Consider the following 16,018-nt stretch of genomic DNA (forward strand, 5'->3'; position numbering starts at 1 on the left):
CGTTCACTGATGTCATGGCGTTGCCACATAAGTCTTGAAGTGTCTGTCGATTCGAGTCGGCACTCGCTTACGGCCACACCACCCTGAGCACGCCCGCTCTCGTCTGATCTCGGAAGCCAAGCAGGGTCGGGCCTGGTTAGTACTTGGATGGGAGACCGCCTGGGAATGGCTCATGACCCCTGCAAGTACATATTGCTCAACCCTGGGATCGATCGAAAGTGATCAAAACGGATGGTGTCAACTACTGAAGTGTTGTTTATATAAATTGTACATTTACAGGCCTAATTTATTAAAATCCACTAATCTGTTGAATGTTTTGTTTATTATTTTCATAGGTTGAGTTGATGTAGCTGGTGATGAGATTCATATAGTCAAGTGAAAAAGTGTGCAAGTGTTACATTTTTTGGGCTGAATTAGGAAAGGTTGTACTGTATTAATTTACTCTCACTTTGTCTGGAAGACTTTTAATTGCTTAAATGTTTTTTTTTACACTATCCCACCCCTTCTGAAACCCAAGCATACAGTACAGAGACTCCAACACACTTGAAATACCTTTACAACTTTTATTTTTCACCCAGAATGTGTTTCATTTAAAAAGCAATGCATGAAACACAAGTAAACAAGATCTGTTTAGTTTAAAGGTCTCTCACCACAACAAGGTACAGATCTACGAGCTAGAACACGAGACAGGATGAGAGACAAACATTTACTACCATTTGCAAACATTTAGTTAAACATGGAGCTGACAGACATACAAACATCACAAGGACACGCACACATAAATAACATTAATAAGAATCAAAAACACTTAAAGGTGTAACAGAGGATTTTCTCGAATTTTAGAAAAGAACCACCTTCTCCACTTTTAAAAAAAAATGCAATTGCGCAACACTCCTGATTGACAACTAAGAGGACCAATAGTCTTGATGATCCACCTGGAAAAAGAAAATCCTCTGCAATACCTTTAACAATTAAAAACACAAACTTGTACTTAAGATAAAAATTAACAATTGGTTTGTACAGGCCAAAGCCCGGTTTATCCAAACAGAATTATCCAAAAACTCAGATCACCAATCAACAAATAAAGGCTCAAGCAATTCCTGTCTGTTACATTTTTTTGTGTGTTTCCTTTGGCAAACTTTGGTTAAACATAAGCAGACAAAGACATACAAACATCACAAAGATATGAAGCTGACAAAGACAAACAAACAACACGCATGACAAAAACACAGATTATCTGAACATGAACAACCACTAAAGGGTATGTAAACTGATTGTGTTAGGTCGGAACTGATTAAAGTTAAAATTAATGAGGTTAGATTGGCCTTGATATCGAACATAGGCCAGAACATGTTTGTATAAAAAAAAAGATACTACAAAGTGCACTTTAACAGCAACATAAATCATAATAAAAACAAATACAAGAACATTCTTAAGCAAAACTGTAAAGTGCATTTTTTTTTACTTTTGAACTATATAAATAAATAGATTGTACTTGCTGAAGCCTTAAACAAACAAACAAACAAACAAACAAGCCTTTTTCTCTCTCCTACAGATGGCACAGGAGAAGTGGCATCACACAGGTAAGTTATTTACACAGTTATTTATAGTTATTTACACAGTTCTCCTCTTTTCTAACTCGTACACCACATTGTCAAACCCAGATGTGGTGGATTTCCCAGTGTATGGACAGTAGGAAAATATCTTCTGGGTGCTTTCAGCCACTTTGTCCTTGGAAGGTGTGTACCTCTTCCACTGTCCACCACAATTAGCCATGTGGCAAGCCCCACATGGCTGCAAGGACTTATTCGGCATGAATGCCTTGACTGTTGGTGCTGGAGGTACAAAGCTCCTGGCTGCACGATGGCCCACGAAACAAGACGGGGGAACCTGCGGCTGTGCGGGGAAAACCAGCAGTATGGGTGCTGACGATACGGGGTGATCCATAGGTGGGCACAGCAGGCTTTGGCCGGAGGTGGGTGGACGCAGCAGGCCTTGGCAGAATGGTGGTGGGCACAGCAGGCTTTGGCCGAGTGGAGGAGGACGACGCCATGGGCTGAACGGGCTGGTTCACAGAAGACACAGGCTTTGGCTCTTCAACAAATAATCTGGAAATATAAAATAAACATGTAATGAGTATTGATATGACATGTGTGCTATTTGCTCTCCACAGCCAACAGGTGAAACAAAGTGCTTTTGACAACTTACCCCCGCTTCTCACCACGCCTTTTTCCAGCCTCGTGATGAACGTGCTGGTATTGGACCTGAGGCCGGTCTGGCGTTGTGAGGGATGTTGGCAGCACAGGAGCTTCCGGGAACGGTGCATCAGACAGCACTTTCAGGTGAGGCATCACCTTCAACAGTACCATCACCCCGTAGTTGGCATTTTTCTCCTCCGTGGCAGTGAAGGTCGAAAAGGACTTGGCGTTCAAGTTGGGCAGTGGAGTGGGGAGACCGCCGAGGATGGGGTTGTCTCGGACTCACTCTGCAATCCTCTTATACTGTCCCTTCAAAGAAGCCGTGACCTGGCTGGGGGAGGTTAGCTGATTGTCCGGTGCTCGGTTCTTCAGCATCTTGGAGGAGGAGGTAGAGCAGTCGACTGTCCTCGGTCACATGTGCTGCCTGAGCGTACCTCATGCAGCAAACTTGGTCTTCTGGGCTGTTCTGAATCCGTTGTCACTGAAAATGATATCATGACATTTTGTGTAGGTGTGTTACATGTTTAATTATCCATTTCATCATAGGTTTCAACTGTTATTGAACTCACCGACAGCAGTTGTTGTCCTCGTACACAACCTTTGGAGCAGGAGCGTTGGCACGGCAAAAGCTGGCGACCAGACCTCTGGCCATGTGTGCGTAACACCGCTCGGACCCGGACTCCACCACCACCGTGGTCAAGAACTGACCCCACTCATTCAGCACGCTGGTGACGTACTGCATGGTGCCCTGGCCGTCGTTGTAGATCTTCCCTTGAGAATCTATAAAAACAATGCAGAACATTCATTATGTGGTATTTTAACAGTCAGTCTGTTCCATATGATCACATTGATCATTGACAAGTTTACACTTCTAAAGCATATTTACACAGTGAATTTAAACTCCACACTGTTGTAACAACATCTCTATGGTCTTAAGAAGTGAGTCTGATCACGTTTTTGAAGAATTTCCAGGGATTTTTAGGTCATTTCATCGGCGACTGGCAGCTCATTAATTCATTTTCAGTGCATTCGTTTAATATAAAATATATATTATTTAATATAACCATATTTAAGCTTTACATTTCGAGTCCACAAAGTAATAATACATTTGTCAAGGTCTCAACATGTAAAATCAATAATCTGGTCGCATTTTAAACGCATTTCAGATATCAAACTTAGCTATTTTAATGTAAACAAGTGGTGCTAGCCTAGTCAATCGGTGGTGTCAGTACGGCGCTAACGAGATATTATCATGTAAAACCTTGAATATCAGGCAAATTATCAAAAAACATATCGTGTTTCATTCACTACTTGGCACACAAACATAACAAACGTACCTGTGTGAGTAAATAAACACAGTCGAATCGCTCCTCAATGACACCGACTCCAATGTGAATATTTACCAGTCCTGAATAAATTAGATGACGTTTTCCGATCCTCGCTCAATGATTGGTCCGTTGAGCGCGAGCTCTGCTCAGCATTGCTCAACCATTGGCTGTCGCTGCTCAGCATTGCTCAACCATTGGCTGATCGCTGCTCAGCTCTGCTCAACCATTGGACGGCTGACGATCGCTTAGGTACTTGGAGGGGAACTTGCTTGGGAATACCAGGTGCTGTAAGCATTTATATTAATAAATTATTTTTTTATGTCATTTTTTCCCATGAATGCGACCTTTCTGTAAGCGTTCACTGATGTCATGGCGTTGCCACATAAGTCTTGAAGTGTCTATCGAAGCGAGTCAGCACTCGCTTACGGCCACACCACCCTGAGCACGCCCGCTCTCGTCTGATCTCGGAAGCCAAGCAGGGTCGGGCCTGGTTAGTACTTGGATGGGAGACCGCCTGGGAATACCAGGTGCTGTAAGCATTTAATTAATTAATTATTTTTTTTATGTCATTTTTTCCCATGAATGCGTCCTTTCTGTAACCATTTACCGATGTCATTGCGTTGCCACATTAGCCTTGAAGTGTCTCTCGAATCGAGTCAGCACTCGTTTACGGCCACACCACCCTGAGCACGCCCGCTCTCGTCTGATCTCGGAAGCCAAGCAGGGTCGGGCCTGGTTAGTACTTGGATGGGAGACCGCCTGGGAATACCTGGTGCTGTAAGAATTTAATTAATTAATTTTTTATGTCATTTTTCCCATGAATGCGTCCTTTCTGTAAGCGTTCTCCCATGGCATGCCGTTGCCACATTAGTTTTGAAGTGTCTCTCGAATCAAGTCCGCACTCGCTTACGGCCACACCACCCTGAGCACGCCCGCTCTCGTCTGATCTCGGAAGCCAAGCAGGGTCGGGCCTGGTTAGTACTTGGATGGGAGATTGCCTGGGAATACCAGGTGCTGTAAGCATTTAATTAATTAAATATTTATTTATGTCATTTATTCCCATGAATGCGTTCTTTCTGTAAGCGTTCACTGATGTCATGGCGTTGCCACATAAGTCTTGAAGTGTCTGTCGATTCGAGTCGGCACTCGCTTACGGCCACACCACCCTGAGCACGCCCGCTCTCGTCTGATCTCGGAAGCCAAGCAGGGTCGGGCCTGGTTAGTACTTGGATGGGAGACCGCCTGGGAATACCAGGTGCTGTAAGCATTTAATTAATTAAATATTTATTTATGTCATATTTTCCCATGAATGCGTCCTTTCTGTAAGCGTTCTCCCATGGCATGGCGTTGCCACATTAGTTTTGAAGTGTCTCTCGAATCGAGTCTGCACTCGCTTACGGCCACACCACCCTGAGCACGCCCGCTCTCGTCTGATCTCGGAAGCCAAGCAGGGTCGGGCCTGGTTAGTACTTGGATGGGAGACCGCCTGGGAATACCAGGTGCTGTAAGCATTTATATTAATAAATTATTTTTTTATGTCATTTTTTCCCATGAATGCGACCTTTCTGTAAGCGTTCACTGATGTCATGGCGTTGCCACATAAGTATTGAAGTGTCTCTCGAATCGAGTCAGCACTCGCTTACGGCCACACCACCCTGAGCACGCCCGCTCTCGTCTGATCTCGTAAGCCAAGCAGGGTCGGGCCTGGTTAGTACTTGGATGGGAGACCTCCTGGGAATACCAGGTGCTGTAAGCATTTAATTAATTAATTATTTTTTTATGTCATTTTTTCCCATGAATGCGATCTTTCTGTAAGCGTTCACTGATGTCATGGCGTTGCCACATAAGTCTTGAAGTGTCTATCGAAGCGAGTCAGCACTCGCTTACGGCCGCACCACCCTGAGCACGCCCGCTCTCGTCTGATCTCGGAAGCCAAGCAGGGTCGGGCCTGGTTAGTACTTGGATGGGAGACCGCCTGGGAATACCTGGTGCTGTAAGAATTTAATTAATTAATTATTTTTTTATGTCATTTTTTCCCATGAATGCGATCTTTCTGTAAGCGTTCACTGATGTCATGGCGTTGCCACATAAGTCTTGAAGTGTCTATCGAAGCGAGTCAGCACTCGCTTACGGCCGCACCACCCTGAGCACGCCCGCTCTCGTCTGATCTCGGAAGCCAAGCAGGGTCGGGCCTGGTTAGTACTTGGATGGGAGACCTCCTGGGAATACCTGGTGCTGTAAGAATTTAATTAATTAATTTTTTATGTCATTTTTCCCATGAATGCGTCCTTTCTGTAAGCGTTCTCCCATGGCATGCCGTTGCCACATTAGTTTTGAAGTGTCTCTCGAATCAAGTCCGCACTCGCTTACGGCCACACCACCCTGAGCACGCCCGCTCTCGTCTGATCTCGGAAGCCAAGCAGGGTCGGGCCTGGTTAGTACTTGGATGGGAGATTGCCTGGGAATACCAGGTGCTGTAAGCATTTAATTAATTAAATATTTATTTATGTCATTTTTTCCCATTAATGCGTTCTTTCTGTAAGCGTTCACTGATGTCATGGCGTTGCCACATAAGTCTTGAAGTGTCTGTCGATTCGAGTCTGCACTCGCTTACGGCCACACCACCCTGAGCACGCCCGCTCTCGTCTGATCTCGGAAGCCAAGCAGGGTCGGGCCTGGTTAGTACTTGGATGGGAGACCGCCTGGGAATACCAGGTGCTGTAAGCATTTAATTAATTAAATATTTATTTATGTCATATTTTCCCATGAATGCGTCCTTTCTGTAAGCGTTCTCCCATGGCATGGCGTTGCCACATTAGTTTTGAAGTGTCTCTCGAATCGAGTCTGCACTCGCTTACGGCCACACCACCCTGAGCACGCCCGCTCTCGTCTCATCTCGGAAGCCAAGCAGGGTCGGTCCTGGTTAGTACTTGGATGGGAGACCGCCTGGGAATACCAGGTGCTGTAAGCATTTAATTAATTAATAATTTTTTGTCATTTTTTCCCATGAATGCGTCCTTTCTGTAACCATTTACCGATGTCATTGCATTGCCACATTAGCCTTGAAGTGTCTCTCGAATCGAGTCAGCACTCGCTTACGGCCACACCACCCTGAGCACGCCCGCTCTCGTCTGATCTCGGAAGCCAAGCAGGGTCGGGCCTGGTTAGTACTTGGATGGGAGACCGCCTGGGAATACCAGGTGCTGTAAGCATTTAATTAATTAATTATTTTTTTATGTCATTTTTTCCCATGAATGCGATCTTTCTGTAAGCGTTCACTGATGTCATGGCGTTGCCACATAAGTCTTGAAGTGTCTTTCGAAGCGAGTCAGCACTCGCTTACGGCCACACCACCCTGAGCACGCCCGCTCTCGTCTGATCTCGGAAGCCAAGCAGGGTCGGGCCTGGTTAGTACTTGGATGGGAGACCGCCTGGGAATACCAGGTGCTGTAAGCATTTAATTAATTAATTATTTTTTTTATGTCATTTTTTCCCATGAATGCGTACTTTCTGTAACCATTTACCGATGTCATTGCGTTGCCACATTAGCCTTGAAGTGTCTCTCGAATCGAGTCAGCACTCGTTTACGGCCACACCACCCTGAGCACGCCCGCTCTCGTCTGATCTCGGAAGCCAAGCAGGGTCGGGCCTGGTTAGTACTTGGATGGGAGACCGCCTGGGAATACCAGGTGCTGTAAGCATTTAATTAATTAATTATTTTTTTTATGTCATTTTTTCCCATGAATGCGTCCTTTCTGTAACCATTTACCGATGTCATTGCGTTGCCACATTAGCCTTGAAGTGTCTCTCGAATCGAGTCAGCACTCGTTTACGGCCACAACACCCTGAGCACGCCCGCTCTCGTCTGATCTCGGAAGCCAAGCAGGGTCGGGCCTGGTTAGTACTTGGATGGGAGACCGCCTGGGAATACCTGGTGCTGTAAGAATTAAATTAATTAATTATTTATGTCATTTTTCCCATGAATGCGTCCTTTCTGTAAGCGTTCTCCCATGGCATGGCGTTGCCACATTAGTTTTGAAGTGTCTCTCGAATCAAGTCAGCACTCGCTTACGGCCACGCCACCCTGAGCACGCCCGCTCTCGTCTGATCTCGTAAGCCAAGCAGGGTCGGGCCTGGTTAGTACTTGGATGGGAGACCGCCTGGGAATACCAGGTGCTGTAAGCATTTAATTAATTAATTATTTTTTTATGTCATTTTTTCCCATGAATGCGATCTTTCTGTAAGCGTTCACTGATGTCATGGCGTTGCCACATAAGTCTTGAAGTGTCTATCGAAGCGAGTCAGCACTCGCTTACGGCCACACCACCCTAAGCACGCCCGCTCTCGTCTGATCTCGGAAGCCAAGCAGGGTCGGGCCTGGTTAGTACTTGGATGGGAGACCGCCTGGGAATACCAGGTGCTGTAAGCATTTAATTAATTAATTATTTTTTTATGTCATTTTTTCCCATGAATGCGTCCTTTCTGTAACCATTTACCGATGTCATTGCGTTGCCACATTAGCCTTGAAGTGTCTCTCGAATCAAGTCAGCACTCGCTTACAGCCACACCACCCTGAGCACGCCCGCTCTCGTCTGATCTCGGAAGCCAAGCAGGGTCGGGCCTGGTTAGTACTTGGATGGGAGACCGCCTGGGAATACCAGGTGCTGTAAGCATTTAATTAATTAATTATTTTTTTATGTCATTTTTTCCCATGAATGCGATCTTTCTGTAAGCGTTCACTGATGTCATGTCGTTGCCACATAAGTCTTGAAGTGTCTATCGAAGCGAGTCAGCACTCGCTTACGGCCACACCACCCTGAGCACGCCCGCTCTCGTCTGATCTCGGAAGCCAAGCAGGGTCGGGCCTGGTTAGTACTTGGATGGGAGACCGCCTGGGAATACCAGGTGCTGTAAGCATTTAATTAATTAAATATTTATTTATGTCATATTTTCCCATGAATGCGTCCTTTCTGTAACCATTTACCGATGTCATTGCGTTGCCACATTAGCCTTGAAGTGTCTCTCGAATCGAGTCAGCACTCGCTTACGGCCACACCACCCTGAGCACGCCCGCTCTCGTCTGATCTCGGAAGCCAAGCAGGGTCGGGCCTGGTTAGTACTTGGATGGGAGACCGCCTGGGAATACCTGGTGCTGTAAGAATTTAATTAATTAATTTTTTATGTCATTTTTCCCATGAATGCGTCCTTTCTGTAAGCGTTCTCCCATGGCATGCCGTTGCCACATTAGTTTTGAAGTGTCTCTCGAATCAAGTCCGCACTCGCTTACGGCCACACCACCCTGAGCACGCCCGCTCTCGTCTGATCTCGGAAGCCAAGCAGGGTCGGGCCTGGTTAGTACTTGGATGGGAGATTGCCTGGGAATACCAGGTGCTGTAAGCATTTAATTAATTAAATATTTATTGATGTCATTTTTTCCCATGAATGCGTTCTTTCTGTAAGCGTTCACTGATGTCATGGCGTTGCCACATAAGTCTTGAAGTGTCTGTCGATTCGAGTCTGCACTCGCTTACGGCCACACCACCCTGAGCACGCCCGCTCTCGTCTGATCTCGGAAGCCAAGCAGGGTCGGGCCTGGTTAGTACTTGGATGGGAGACCGCCTGGGAATACCAGGTGCTGTAAGCATTTAATTAATTAAATATTTATTTATGTCATATTTTCCCATGAATGCGTCCTTTCTGTAAGCGTTCTCCCATGGCATGGCGTTGCCACATTAGTTTTGAAGTGTCTCTCGAATCGAGTCTGCACTCGCTTACGGCCACACCACCCTGAGCACGCCCGCTCTCGTCTCATCTCGGAAGCCAAGCAGGGTCGGTCCTGGTTAGTACTTGGATGGGAGACCGCCTGGGAATACCAGGTGCTGTAAGCATTTAATTAATTAATAATTTTTTTTTATGTCATTTTTTCCCATGAATGCGTCCTTTCTGCAACCATTTACCGATGTCATTGCGTTGCCACATTAGCCTTGAAGTGTCTCTCGAATCGAGTCAGCACTCGCTTACGGCCACACCACCCTGAGCACGCCCGCTCTCGTCTGATCTCGGAAGCCAAGCAGGGTCGGGCCTGGTTAGTACTTGGATGGGAGACCGCCTGGGAATACCAGGTGCTGTAAGCATTTATATTAATAAATTATTTTTTTATGTCATTTTTTCCCATGAATGCGACCTTTCTGTAAGCGTTCACTGATGTCATGGCGTTGCCACATAAGTCTTGAAGTGTCTATCGAAGCGAGTCAGCACTCGCTTACGGCCACACCACCCTGAGCACGCCCGCTCTCGTCTGATCTCGGAAGCCAAGCAGGGTCGGGCCTGGTTAGTACTTGGATGGGAGACCGCCTGGGAATACCAGGTGCTGTAAGCATTTAATTAATTAATTATTTTTTTATGTCATTTTTTCCCATGAATGCGATCTTTCTGTAAGCGTTCACTGATGTCATGGCGTTGCCACATAAGTCTTGAAGTGTCTATCGAAGCGAGTCAGCACTCGCTTACGGCCACACCACCCTGAGCACGCCCGCTCTCGTCTGATCTCGGAAGCCAAGCAGGGTCGGGCCTGGTTAGTACTTGGATGGGAGACCGCCTGGGAATACCAGGTGCTGTAAGCATTTAATTAATTAATTATTTTTTTATATCATTTTTTCCCATGAATGCGTCCTTTCTGTAACCATTTACCGATGTCATTGCGTTGCCACATTAGCCTTGAAGTGTCTCTCGAATCGAGTCAGCACTCGTTTACGGCCGCACCACCCTGAGCACGCCCGCTCTCGTCTGATCTCGGAAGCCAAGCAGGGTCGGGCCTGGTTAGTACTTGGATGGGAGACCGCCTGGGAATACCTGGTGCTGTAAGAATTTAATTAATTAATTTTTTATGTCATTTTTCCCATGAATGCGTCCTTTCTGTAAGCGTTCTCCCATGGCATGCCGTTGCCACATTAGTTTTGAAGTGTCTCTCGAATCAAGTCCGCACTCGCTTACGGCCACACCACCCTGAGCACGCCCGCTCTCGTCTGATCTCGGAAGCCAAGCAGGGTCGGGCCTGGTTAGTACTTGGATGGGAGATTGCCTGGGAATACCAGGTGCTGTAAGCATTTAATTAATTAAATATTTATTTATGTCATTTTTTCCCATGAATGCGTTCTTTCTGTAAGCGTTCACTGATGTCATGGCGTTGCCACATAAGTCTTGAAGTGTCTGTCGATTCGAGTCTGCACTCGCTTACGGCCACACCACCCTGAGCACGCCCGCTCTCGTCTGATCTCGGAAGCCAAGCAGAGTCGGGCCTGGTTAGTACTTGGATGGGAGACCGCCTGGGAATACCAGGTGCTGTAAGCATTTAATTAATTAAATATTTATTTATGTCATATTTTCCCATGAATGCGTCCTTTCTGTAAGCGTTCTCCCATGGCATGGCGTTGCCACATTAGTTTTGAAGTGTCTCTCGAATCGAGTCTGCACTCGCTTACGGCCACACCACCCTGAGCACGCCCGCTCTCGTCTCATCTCGGAAGCCAAGCAGGGTCGGTCCTGGTTAGTACTTGGATGGGAGACCGCCTGGGAATACCAGGTGCTGTAAGCATTTAATTAATTAATATTTTTTTTTATGTCATTTTTTCCCATGAATGCGTCCTTTCTGTAACCATTTACCGATGTCATTGCATTGCCACATTAGCCTTGAAGTGTCTCTCGAATCGAGTCAGCACTCGCTTACGGCCACACCACCCTGAGCACGCCCGCTCTCGTCTGATCTCGGAAGCCAAGCAGGGTCGGGCCTGGTTAGTACTTGGATGGGAGACCGCCTGGGAATACCAGGTGCTGTAAGCATTTAATTAATTAATTATTTTTTTATGTCATTTTTTCCCATGAATGCGATCTTTCTGTAAGCGTTCACTGATGTCATGGCGTTGCCACATAAGTCTTGAAGTGTCTTTCGAAGCGAGTCAGCACTCGCTTACGGCCACACCACCCTGAGCACGCCCGCTCTCGTCTGATCTCGGAAGCCAAGCAGGGTCGGGCCTGGTTAGTACTTGGATGGGAGACCGCCTGGGAATACCAGGTGCTGTAAGCATTTAATTAATTAATTATTTTTTTTATGTCATTTTTTCCCATGAATGCGTCCTTTCTGTAACCATTTACCGATGTCATTGCGTTGCCACATTAGCCTTGAAGTGTCTCTCGAATCGAGTCAGCACTCGTTTACGGCCACACCACCCTGAGCACGCCCGCTCTCATCTGATCTCGGAAGCCAAGCAGGGTCTGGCCTGGTTAGTACTTGGATGGGAGACCGCCTGGGAATACCAGGTGCTGTAAGCATTTAATTAATTAATTATTTTTTTTATGTCATTTTTTCCCATGAATGCGTCCTTTCTGTAACCATTTACCGATGTCATTGCGTTGCCACATTAGACTTGAAGTGTCTCTCGAATCGAGTCAGCACTCGTTTACGGCCACACCACCCTGAGCACGCCCGCTCTCGTCTGATCTCGGAAGCCAAGCAGGGTCGGGCCTGGTTAGTACTTGGATGGGAGACCGCCTGGGAATACCTGGTGCTGTAAGAATTAAATTAATTAATTATTTATGTCATTTTTCCCATGAATGCGTCCTTTCTGTAAGCGTTCTCCCATGGCATGGCGTTGCCACATTAGTTTTGAAGTGTCTCTCGAATCAAGTCAGCACTCGCTTACGGCCACGCCACCCTGAGCACGCCCGCTCTCGTCTGATCTCGTAAGCCAAGCAGGGTCGGGCCTGGTTAGTACTTGGATGGGAGACCGCCTGGGAATACCAGGTGCTGTAAGCATTTAATTAATTAATTATTTTTTATGTCATTTTTTCCCATGAATGCGATCTTTCTGTAAGCGTTCACTGATGTCATGGCGTTGCCACATAAGTCTTGAAGTGTCTATCGAAGCGAGTCAGCACTCGCTTACGGCCACACCACCCTAAGCACTCCCGCTCTCTTCTGATCTCGGAAGCCAAGCAGGGTCGGGCCTGGTTAGTACTTGGATGGGAGACCGCCTGGGAATACCAGGTGCTGTAAGCATTTAATTAATTAATTATTTTTTTATGTCATTTTTTCCCATGAATGCGTCCTTTCTGTAACCATTTTCCGATGTCATTGCGTTGCCACATTAGCCTTGAAGTGTCTCTCGAATCGAGTCAGCACTCGCTTACGGCCACACCACCCTGAGCACGCCCGCTCTCGTCTGATCTCGGAAGCCAAGCAGGGTCGGGCCTGGTTAGTACTTGGATGGGAGACCGCCTGGGAATACCAGGTGCTGTAAGCATTTAATTAATTAATTATTTTTTTATGTCATTTTTTCCCATGAATGCGATCTTTCTGTAAGCGTTCACTGATGTCATGTCGTTGCCACATAAGTCTTGAAGTGTCTATCGAAGCGAGTCAGCACTCGCTTACGGCCACACCACCCTGAGCACGCCCGCTCTCGTCTGATCTCGGAAGCCAAGCAGGGTCGGGCCTGGTTAGTACTTGGATGGGAGACCGCCTGGGAATACCAGGTGCTGTAAGCATTTAATTAATTAATTATTTTTTTTATGTCATTTTTTCCCATGAATGCGTCCTTTCTGTAACCATTTACCGATGTCATTGCGTTGCCACATTAGCCTTGAAGTGTCTCTCGAATCGAGTCAGCACTCGTTTACGGTCACACCACCCTGAGCACGCCCGCTCTCGTCTGATCTCGGAAGCCAAGCAGGGTCGGGCCTGGTTAGTACTTGGATGGGAGACCGCCTGGGAATACCTGGTGCTGTAAGAATTTAATTAATTAATTTTTTATGTCATTTTTCCCATGAATGCGTCCTTTCTGAAAGCGTTCTCCCATGGCATGCCGTTGCCACATTAGTTTTGAAGTGTCTCTCGAATCAAGTCCGCACTCGCTTACGGCCACACCACCCTGAGCACGCCCGCTCTCGTCTGATCTCGGAAGCCAAGCAGGGTCGGCCCTGGTTAGTACTTGGATGGGAGATTGCCTGGGAATACCAGGTGCTGTAAGCATTTAATTAATTAAATATTTATTTATGTCATTTTTTCCCATGAATGCGTTATTTCTGTAAGCGTTCACTGATGTCATGGCGTTGCCACATAAGTCTTGAAGTGTCTGTCGATTCGAGTCGGCACTCACTTACGGCCACACCACCCTGAGCACGCCCGCTCTCGTCTGATCTCGGAAGCCAAGCAGGGTCGGGCCTGGTTAGTACTTGGATGGGAGACCGCCTGGGAATACCAGGTGCTGTAAGCATTTAATTAATTAAATATTTATTTATGTCATATTTTCCCATGAATGCGTCCTTTCTGTAAGCGTTCTCCCATGGCATGGCGTTGCCACATTAGCCTTGAAGTGTCTCTCGAATCGAGTCAGCACTCGCTTACGGCCACACCACCCTGAGCACGCCCGCTCTCGTCTGATCTCGGAAGCCAAGCAGGGTCGGGCCTGGTTAGTACTTGGATGGGAGACCGCCTGGGAATACCAGGTGCTGTAAGCATTTAATTAATTAATTATTTTTTTATGTCATTTTTTCCCATGAATGCGATCTTTCTGTAAGCGTTCACCGATGTCATGGCGTTGCCACATAAGTCTTGAAGTGTCTATCGAAGCGAGTCAGCACTCGCTTACGGCCACACCACCCTGAGCACGCCCGCTCTCGTCTGATCTCGGAAGCCAAGCAGGGTCGGGCCTGGTTAGTACTTGGATGGGAGACCGCCTGGGAATACCAGGTGCTGTAAGCATTTAATTAATTAAATATTTATTTATGTCATATTTTCCCATGAATGCGTCCTTTCTGTAACCATTTACCGATGTCATTGCGTTGCCACATTAGCCTTGAAGTGTCTCTCGAATCGAGTCAGCACTCGCTTACGGCCACACCACCCTGAGCACGCCCGCTCTCGTCTGATCCCGGAAGCCAAGCAGGGTCGGGCCTGGTTAGTACTTGGATGGGAGACCGCCTGGGAATACCAGGTGCTGTAAGCATTTAATTAATTAATTATTTTTTTTATGTCATTTTTTCCCATGAATGCGTCCTTTCTGTAACCATTTACCGATGTCATTGCGTTGCCACATTAGCCTTGAAGTGTCTCTCGAATCGAGTCAGCACTCGTTTACGGCCACACCACCCTGAGCACGCCCGCTCTCGTCTGATCTCGGAAGCCAAGCAGGGTCGGGCCTGGTTAGTACTTGGATGGGAGACCGCCTGGGAATACCTGGTGCTGTAAGAATTAAATTAATTAATTATTTATGTCATTTTTCCCATGAATGCGTCCTTTCTGTAAGCGTTCTCCCATGGCATGGCGTTGCCACATTAGTTTTGAAGTGTCTCTCGAATCAAGTCAGCACTCGCTTACGGCCACGCCACCCTGAGCACGCCCGCTCTCGTCTGATCTCGTAAGCCAAGCAGGGTCGGGCCTGGTTAGTACTTGGATGGGAGACCGCCTGGGAATACCAGGTGCTCTAAGCATTTAATTAATTAATTATTTTTTTATGTCATTTTTTCCCATGAATGCGATCTTTCTGTAAGCGTTCACTGATGTCATGGCGTTGCCACATAAGTCTTGAAGTGTCTATCGAAGCGAGTCAGCACTCGCTTACGGCCACACCACCCTGAGCACGCCCGCTCTCGTCTGATCTCGGAAGCCAAGCAGGGTCGGGCCTGGTTAGTACTTGGATGGGAGACCGCCTGGGAATACCTGGTGCTGTAAGAATTAAATTAATTAATTATTTATGTCATTTTTCCCATGAATGCGTCCTTTCTGTAAGCGTTCTCCCATGGCATGGCGTTGCCACATTAGTTTTGAAGTGTCTCTCGAATCAAGTCAGCACTCGCTTACGGCCACGCCACCCTGAGCACGCCCGCTCTCGTCTGATCTCGTAAGCCAAGCAGGGTCGGGCCTGGTTAGTACTTGGATGGGAGACCGCCTGGGAATACCAGGTGCTCTAAGCATTTAATTAATTAATTATTTTTTTATGTCATTTTTTCCCATGAATGCGATCTTTCTGTAAGCGTTCACTGATGTCATGGCGTTGCCACATAAGTCTTGAAGTGTCTATCGAAGCGAGTCAGCACTCGCTTACGGCCACACCACCCTGAGCAAGCCCGCTCTCGTCTGATCTCGGAAGCCAAGCAGGGTCGGGCCTGGTTAGTACTTGGATGGGAGACCGCCTGGGAATACCAGGTGCTGTAAGCAATTAATTAATTATTTTTTTTATGTCATTTTTTCCCATGAATGCGTCCTTTCTGTAACCATTTACCGATGTCATTGCGTTGCCACATTAGCCTTGAAGTGTCTCTCGAATCGAGTCAGCACTCGTTTACGGTCACACCACCCTGAGCACGCCCGCTCTCGTCTGATCTCGGAAGCCAAGCAGGGTCGGGCCTGGTTAGTACTTGGATGGGAGACCGCCTGGGAATACCTGGTGCTGTAAGAATTAAATTAATTAATTATTTATGTCATTTTTCCCATGA

General features: G+C 46.9%; 33 non-coding genes and 17 pseudogenes across 33 annotated transcripts; all 50 read left to right on the forward strand.

Annotated features, from left to right (window-relative positions):
• The first annotated feature begins 3,946 nt into the window (after nucleotides 1–3,946).
• LOC135722134 (5S ribosomal RNA) lies at nucleotides 3,947–4,065 on the forward strand. Its single transcript, XR_010521880.1, has one exon. It is a non-coding gene; the product is annotated as a 5S ribosomal RNA (ribosomal RNA).
• A 126-nt stretch (nucleotides 4,066–4,191) lies between these two features.
• On the forward strand, nucleotides 4,192–4,310 carry LOC135724711 (5S ribosomal RNA). Its single transcript, XR_010524373.1, has one exon. It is a non-coding gene; the product is annotated as a 5S ribosomal RNA (ribosomal RNA).
• Nucleotides 4,311–4,430: 120 nt separating this feature from the next.
• LOC135725310 (5S ribosomal RNA) lies at nucleotides 4,431–4,549 on the forward strand (annotated as a pseudogene).
• Nucleotides 4,550–4,674: 125 nt separating this feature from the next.
• LOC135722135 (5S ribosomal RNA) lies at nucleotides 4,675–4,793 on the forward strand. Its single transcript, XR_010521881.1, has one exon. It is a non-coding gene; the product is annotated as a 5S ribosomal RNA (ribosomal RNA).
• Nucleotides 4,794–4,918: 125 nt separating this feature from the next.
• On the forward strand, nucleotides 4,919–5,037 carry LOC135722136 (5S ribosomal RNA). Its single transcript, XR_010521882.1, has one exon. It is a non-coding gene; the product is annotated as a 5S ribosomal RNA (ribosomal RNA).
• A 126-nt stretch (nucleotides 5,038–5,163) lies between these two features.
• On the forward strand, nucleotides 5,164–5,282 carry LOC135724288 (5S ribosomal RNA). Its single transcript, XR_010523956.1, has one exon. It is a non-coding gene; the product is annotated as a 5S ribosomal RNA (ribosomal RNA).
• A 125-nt stretch (nucleotides 5,283–5,407) lies between these two features.
• LOC135725623 (5S ribosomal RNA) lies at nucleotides 5,408–5,526 on the forward strand (annotated as a pseudogene).
• A 125-nt stretch (nucleotides 5,527–5,651) lies between these two features.
• Nucleotides 5,652–5,770, forward strand: LOC135725208 (5S ribosomal RNA). Its single transcript, XR_010524852.1, has one exon. It is a non-coding gene; the product is annotated as a 5S ribosomal RNA (ribosomal RNA).
• Nucleotides 5,771–5,890: 120 nt separating this feature from the next.
• LOC135725312 (5S ribosomal RNA) lies at nucleotides 5,891–6,009 on the forward strand (annotated as a pseudogene).
• A 125-nt stretch (nucleotides 6,010–6,134) lies between these two features.
• LOC135722138 (5S ribosomal RNA) lies at nucleotides 6,135–6,253 on the forward strand. The gene has a single exon (XR_010521884.1). It is a non-coding gene; the product is annotated as a 5S ribosomal RNA (ribosomal RNA).
• A 125-nt stretch (nucleotides 6,254–6,378) lies between these two features.
• LOC135726278 (5S ribosomal RNA) lies at nucleotides 6,379–6,497 on the forward strand (annotated as a pseudogene).
• A 122-nt stretch (nucleotides 6,498–6,619) lies between these two features.
• LOC135722139 (5S ribosomal RNA) lies at nucleotides 6,620–6,738 on the forward strand. The gene has a single exon (XR_010521885.1). It is a non-coding gene; the product is annotated as a 5S ribosomal RNA (ribosomal RNA).
• Nucleotides 6,739–6,863: 125 nt separating this feature from the next.
• Nucleotides 6,864–6,982, forward strand: LOC135722140 (5S ribosomal RNA). Its single transcript, XR_010521886.1, has one exon. It is a non-coding gene; the product is annotated as a 5S ribosomal RNA (ribosomal RNA).
• Nucleotides 6,983–7,108: 126 nt separating this feature from the next.
• On the forward strand, nucleotides 7,109–7,227 carry LOC135723469 (5S ribosomal RNA). Its single transcript, XR_010523173.1, has one exon. It is a non-coding gene; the product is annotated as a 5S ribosomal RNA (ribosomal RNA).
• Nucleotides 7,228–7,353: 126 nt separating this feature from the next.
• On the forward strand, nucleotides 7,354–7,472 carry LOC135726115 (5S ribosomal RNA; annotated as a pseudogene).
• Nucleotides 7,473–7,592: 120 nt separating this feature from the next.
• On the forward strand, nucleotides 7,593–7,711 carry LOC135725676 (5S ribosomal RNA; annotated as a pseudogene).
• A 125-nt stretch (nucleotides 7,712–7,836) lies between these two features.
• Nucleotides 7,837–7,955, forward strand: LOC135723961 (5S ribosomal RNA). The gene has a single exon (XR_010523638.1). It is a non-coding gene; the product is annotated as a 5S ribosomal RNA (ribosomal RNA).
• A 125-nt stretch (nucleotides 7,956–8,080) lies between these two features.
• LOC135723392 (5S ribosomal RNA) lies at nucleotides 8,081–8,199 on the forward strand. The gene has a single exon (XR_010523099.1). It is a non-coding gene; the product is annotated as a 5S ribosomal RNA (ribosomal RNA).
• Nucleotides 8,200–8,324: 125 nt separating this feature from the next.
• Nucleotides 8,325–8,443, forward strand: LOC135722141 (5S ribosomal RNA). The gene has a single exon (XR_010521887.1). It is a non-coding gene; the product is annotated as a 5S ribosomal RNA (ribosomal RNA).
• Nucleotides 8,444–8,568: 125 nt separating this feature from the next.
• LOC135723894 (5S ribosomal RNA) lies at nucleotides 8,569–8,687 on the forward strand. The gene has a single exon (XR_010523576.1). It is a non-coding gene; the product is annotated as a 5S ribosomal RNA (ribosomal RNA).
• A 120-nt stretch (nucleotides 8,688–8,807) lies between these two features.
• On the forward strand, nucleotides 8,808–8,926 carry LOC135725313 (5S ribosomal RNA; annotated as a pseudogene).
• Nucleotides 8,927–9,051: 125 nt separating this feature from the next.
• LOC135722144 (5S ribosomal RNA) lies at nucleotides 9,052–9,170 on the forward strand. Its single transcript, XR_010521889.1, has one exon. It is a non-coding gene; the product is annotated as a 5S ribosomal RNA (ribosomal RNA).
• Nucleotides 9,171–9,295: 125 nt separating this feature from the next.
• LOC135726280 (5S ribosomal RNA) lies at nucleotides 9,296–9,414 on the forward strand (annotated as a pseudogene).
• Nucleotides 9,415–9,541: 127 nt separating this feature from the next.
• On the forward strand, nucleotides 9,542–9,660 carry LOC135722145 (5S ribosomal RNA). Its single transcript, XR_010521890.1, has one exon. It is a non-coding gene; the product is annotated as a 5S ribosomal RNA (ribosomal RNA).
• Nucleotides 9,661–9,786: 126 nt separating this feature from the next.
• Nucleotides 9,787–9,905, forward strand: LOC135722146 (5S ribosomal RNA). Its single transcript, XR_010521891.1, has one exon. It is a non-coding gene; the product is annotated as a 5S ribosomal RNA (ribosomal RNA).
• Nucleotides 9,906–10,030: 125 nt separating this feature from the next.
• LOC135763402 (5S ribosomal RNA) lies at nucleotides 10,031–10,149 on the forward strand. The gene has a single exon (XR_012337465.1). It is a non-coding gene; the product is annotated as a 5S ribosomal RNA (ribosomal RNA).
• A 125-nt stretch (nucleotides 10,150–10,274) lies between these two features.
• Nucleotides 10,275–10,393, forward strand: LOC135763670 (5S ribosomal RNA; annotated as a pseudogene).
• Nucleotides 10,394–10,513: 120 nt separating this feature from the next.
• LOC135763053 (5S ribosomal RNA) lies at nucleotides 10,514–10,632 on the forward strand (annotated as a pseudogene).
• Nucleotides 10,633–10,757: 125 nt separating this feature from the next.
• On the forward strand, nucleotides 10,758–10,876 carry LOC135764236 (5S ribosomal RNA). The gene has a single exon (XR_010539787.2). It is a non-coding gene; the product is annotated as a 5S ribosomal RNA (ribosomal RNA).
• A 125-nt stretch (nucleotides 10,877–11,001) lies between these two features.
• LOC135761869 (5S ribosomal RNA) lies at nucleotides 11,002–11,120 on the forward strand (annotated as a pseudogene).
• Nucleotides 11,121–11,246: 126 nt separating this feature from the next.
• On the forward strand, nucleotides 11,247–11,365 carry LOC135722148 (5S ribosomal RNA). Its single transcript, XR_010521893.1, has one exon. It is a non-coding gene; the product is annotated as a 5S ribosomal RNA (ribosomal RNA).
• A 125-nt stretch (nucleotides 11,366–11,490) lies between these two features.
• On the forward strand, nucleotides 11,491–11,609 carry LOC135722149 (5S ribosomal RNA). The gene has a single exon (XR_010521894.1). It is a non-coding gene; the product is annotated as a 5S ribosomal RNA (ribosomal RNA).
• Nucleotides 11,610–11,735: 126 nt separating this feature from the next.
• On the forward strand, nucleotides 11,736–11,854 carry LOC135725180 (5S ribosomal RNA). Its single transcript, XR_010524825.1, has one exon. It is a non-coding gene; the product is annotated as a 5S ribosomal RNA (ribosomal RNA).
• Nucleotides 11,855–11,980: 126 nt separating this feature from the next.
• On the forward strand, nucleotides 11,981–12,099 carry LOC135724713 (5S ribosomal RNA). Its single transcript, XR_010524374.1, has one exon. It is a non-coding gene; the product is annotated as a 5S ribosomal RNA (ribosomal RNA).
• Nucleotides 12,100–12,219: 120 nt separating this feature from the next.
• Nucleotides 12,220–12,338, forward strand: LOC135763682 (5S ribosomal RNA; annotated as a pseudogene).
• Nucleotides 12,339–12,462: 124 nt separating this feature from the next.
• On the forward strand, nucleotides 12,463–12,581 carry LOC135764279 (5S ribosomal RNA). Its single transcript, XR_010539828.2, has one exon. It is a non-coding gene; the product is annotated as a 5S ribosomal RNA (ribosomal RNA).
• Nucleotides 12,582–12,706: 125 nt separating this feature from the next.
• Nucleotides 12,707–12,825, forward strand: LOC135764032 (5S ribosomal RNA). Its single transcript, XR_012337466.1, has one exon. It is a non-coding gene; the product is annotated as a 5S ribosomal RNA (ribosomal RNA).
• A 125-nt stretch (nucleotides 12,826–12,950) lies between these two features.
• On the forward strand, nucleotides 12,951–13,069 carry LOC135763480 (5S ribosomal RNA). The gene has a single exon (XR_012337467.1). It is a non-coding gene; the product is annotated as a 5S ribosomal RNA (ribosomal RNA).
• A 126-nt stretch (nucleotides 13,070–13,195) lies between these two features.
• On the forward strand, nucleotides 13,196–13,314 carry LOC135764278 (5S ribosomal RNA; annotated as a pseudogene).
• A 120-nt stretch (nucleotides 13,315–13,434) lies between these two features.
• Nucleotides 13,435–13,553, forward strand: LOC135764276 (5S ribosomal RNA; annotated as a pseudogene).
• A 125-nt stretch (nucleotides 13,554–13,678) lies between these two features.
• Nucleotides 13,679–13,797, forward strand: LOC135762400 (5S ribosomal RNA). The gene has a single exon (XR_010538957.2). It is a non-coding gene; the product is annotated as a 5S ribosomal RNA (ribosomal RNA).
• Nucleotides 13,798–13,922: 125 nt separating this feature from the next.
• Nucleotides 13,923–14,041, forward strand: LOC135762692 (5S ribosomal RNA). The gene has a single exon (XR_010539238.2). It is a non-coding gene; the product is annotated as a 5S ribosomal RNA (ribosomal RNA).
• A 125-nt stretch (nucleotides 14,042–14,166) lies between these two features.
• On the forward strand, nucleotides 14,167–14,285 carry LOC135763060 (5S ribosomal RNA). Its single transcript, XR_012337468.1, has one exon. It is a non-coding gene; the product is annotated as a 5S ribosomal RNA (ribosomal RNA).
• A 125-nt stretch (nucleotides 14,286–14,410) lies between these two features.
• Nucleotides 14,411–14,529, forward strand: LOC135764275 (5S ribosomal RNA). Its single transcript, XR_010539825.2, has one exon. It is a non-coding gene; the product is annotated as a 5S ribosomal RNA (ribosomal RNA).
• A 126-nt stretch (nucleotides 14,530–14,655) lies between these two features.
• On the forward strand, nucleotides 14,656–14,774 carry LOC135763524 (5S ribosomal RNA). The gene has a single exon (XR_012337622.1). It is a non-coding gene; the product is annotated as a 5S ribosomal RNA (ribosomal RNA).
• A 120-nt stretch (nucleotides 14,775–14,894) lies between these two features.
• On the forward strand, nucleotides 14,895–15,013 carry LOC135762533 (5S ribosomal RNA; annotated as a pseudogene).
• Nucleotides 15,014–15,138: 125 nt separating this feature from the next.
• Nucleotides 15,139–15,257, forward strand: LOC135762329 (5S ribosomal RNA). The gene has a single exon (XR_010538887.2). It is a non-coding gene; the product is annotated as a 5S ribosomal RNA (ribosomal RNA).
• A 120-nt stretch (nucleotides 15,258–15,377) lies between these two features.
• On the forward strand, nucleotides 15,378–15,496 carry LOC135762897 (5S ribosomal RNA; annotated as a pseudogene).
• Nucleotides 15,497–15,621: 125 nt separating this feature from the next.
• LOC135724303 (5S ribosomal RNA) lies at nucleotides 15,622–15,740 on the forward strand. The gene has a single exon (XR_010523971.1). It is a non-coding gene; the product is annotated as a 5S ribosomal RNA (ribosomal RNA).
• A 122-nt stretch (nucleotides 15,741–15,862) lies between these two features.
• On the forward strand, nucleotides 15,863–15,981 carry LOC135762691 (5S ribosomal RNA; annotated as a pseudogene).
• Nucleotides 15,982–16,018: the final 37 nt, after the last annotated feature.

The sequence above is a fragment of the Paramisgurnus dabryanus genome, chromosome 9 (assembly GCF_030506205.2).
Source record: "Paramisgurnus dabryanus chromosome 9, PD_genome_1.1, whole genome shotgun sequence".
Lineage (NCBI taxonomy): Eukaryota > Metazoa > Chordata > Actinopteri > Cypriniformes > Cobitidae > Paramisgurnus > Paramisgurnus dabryanus.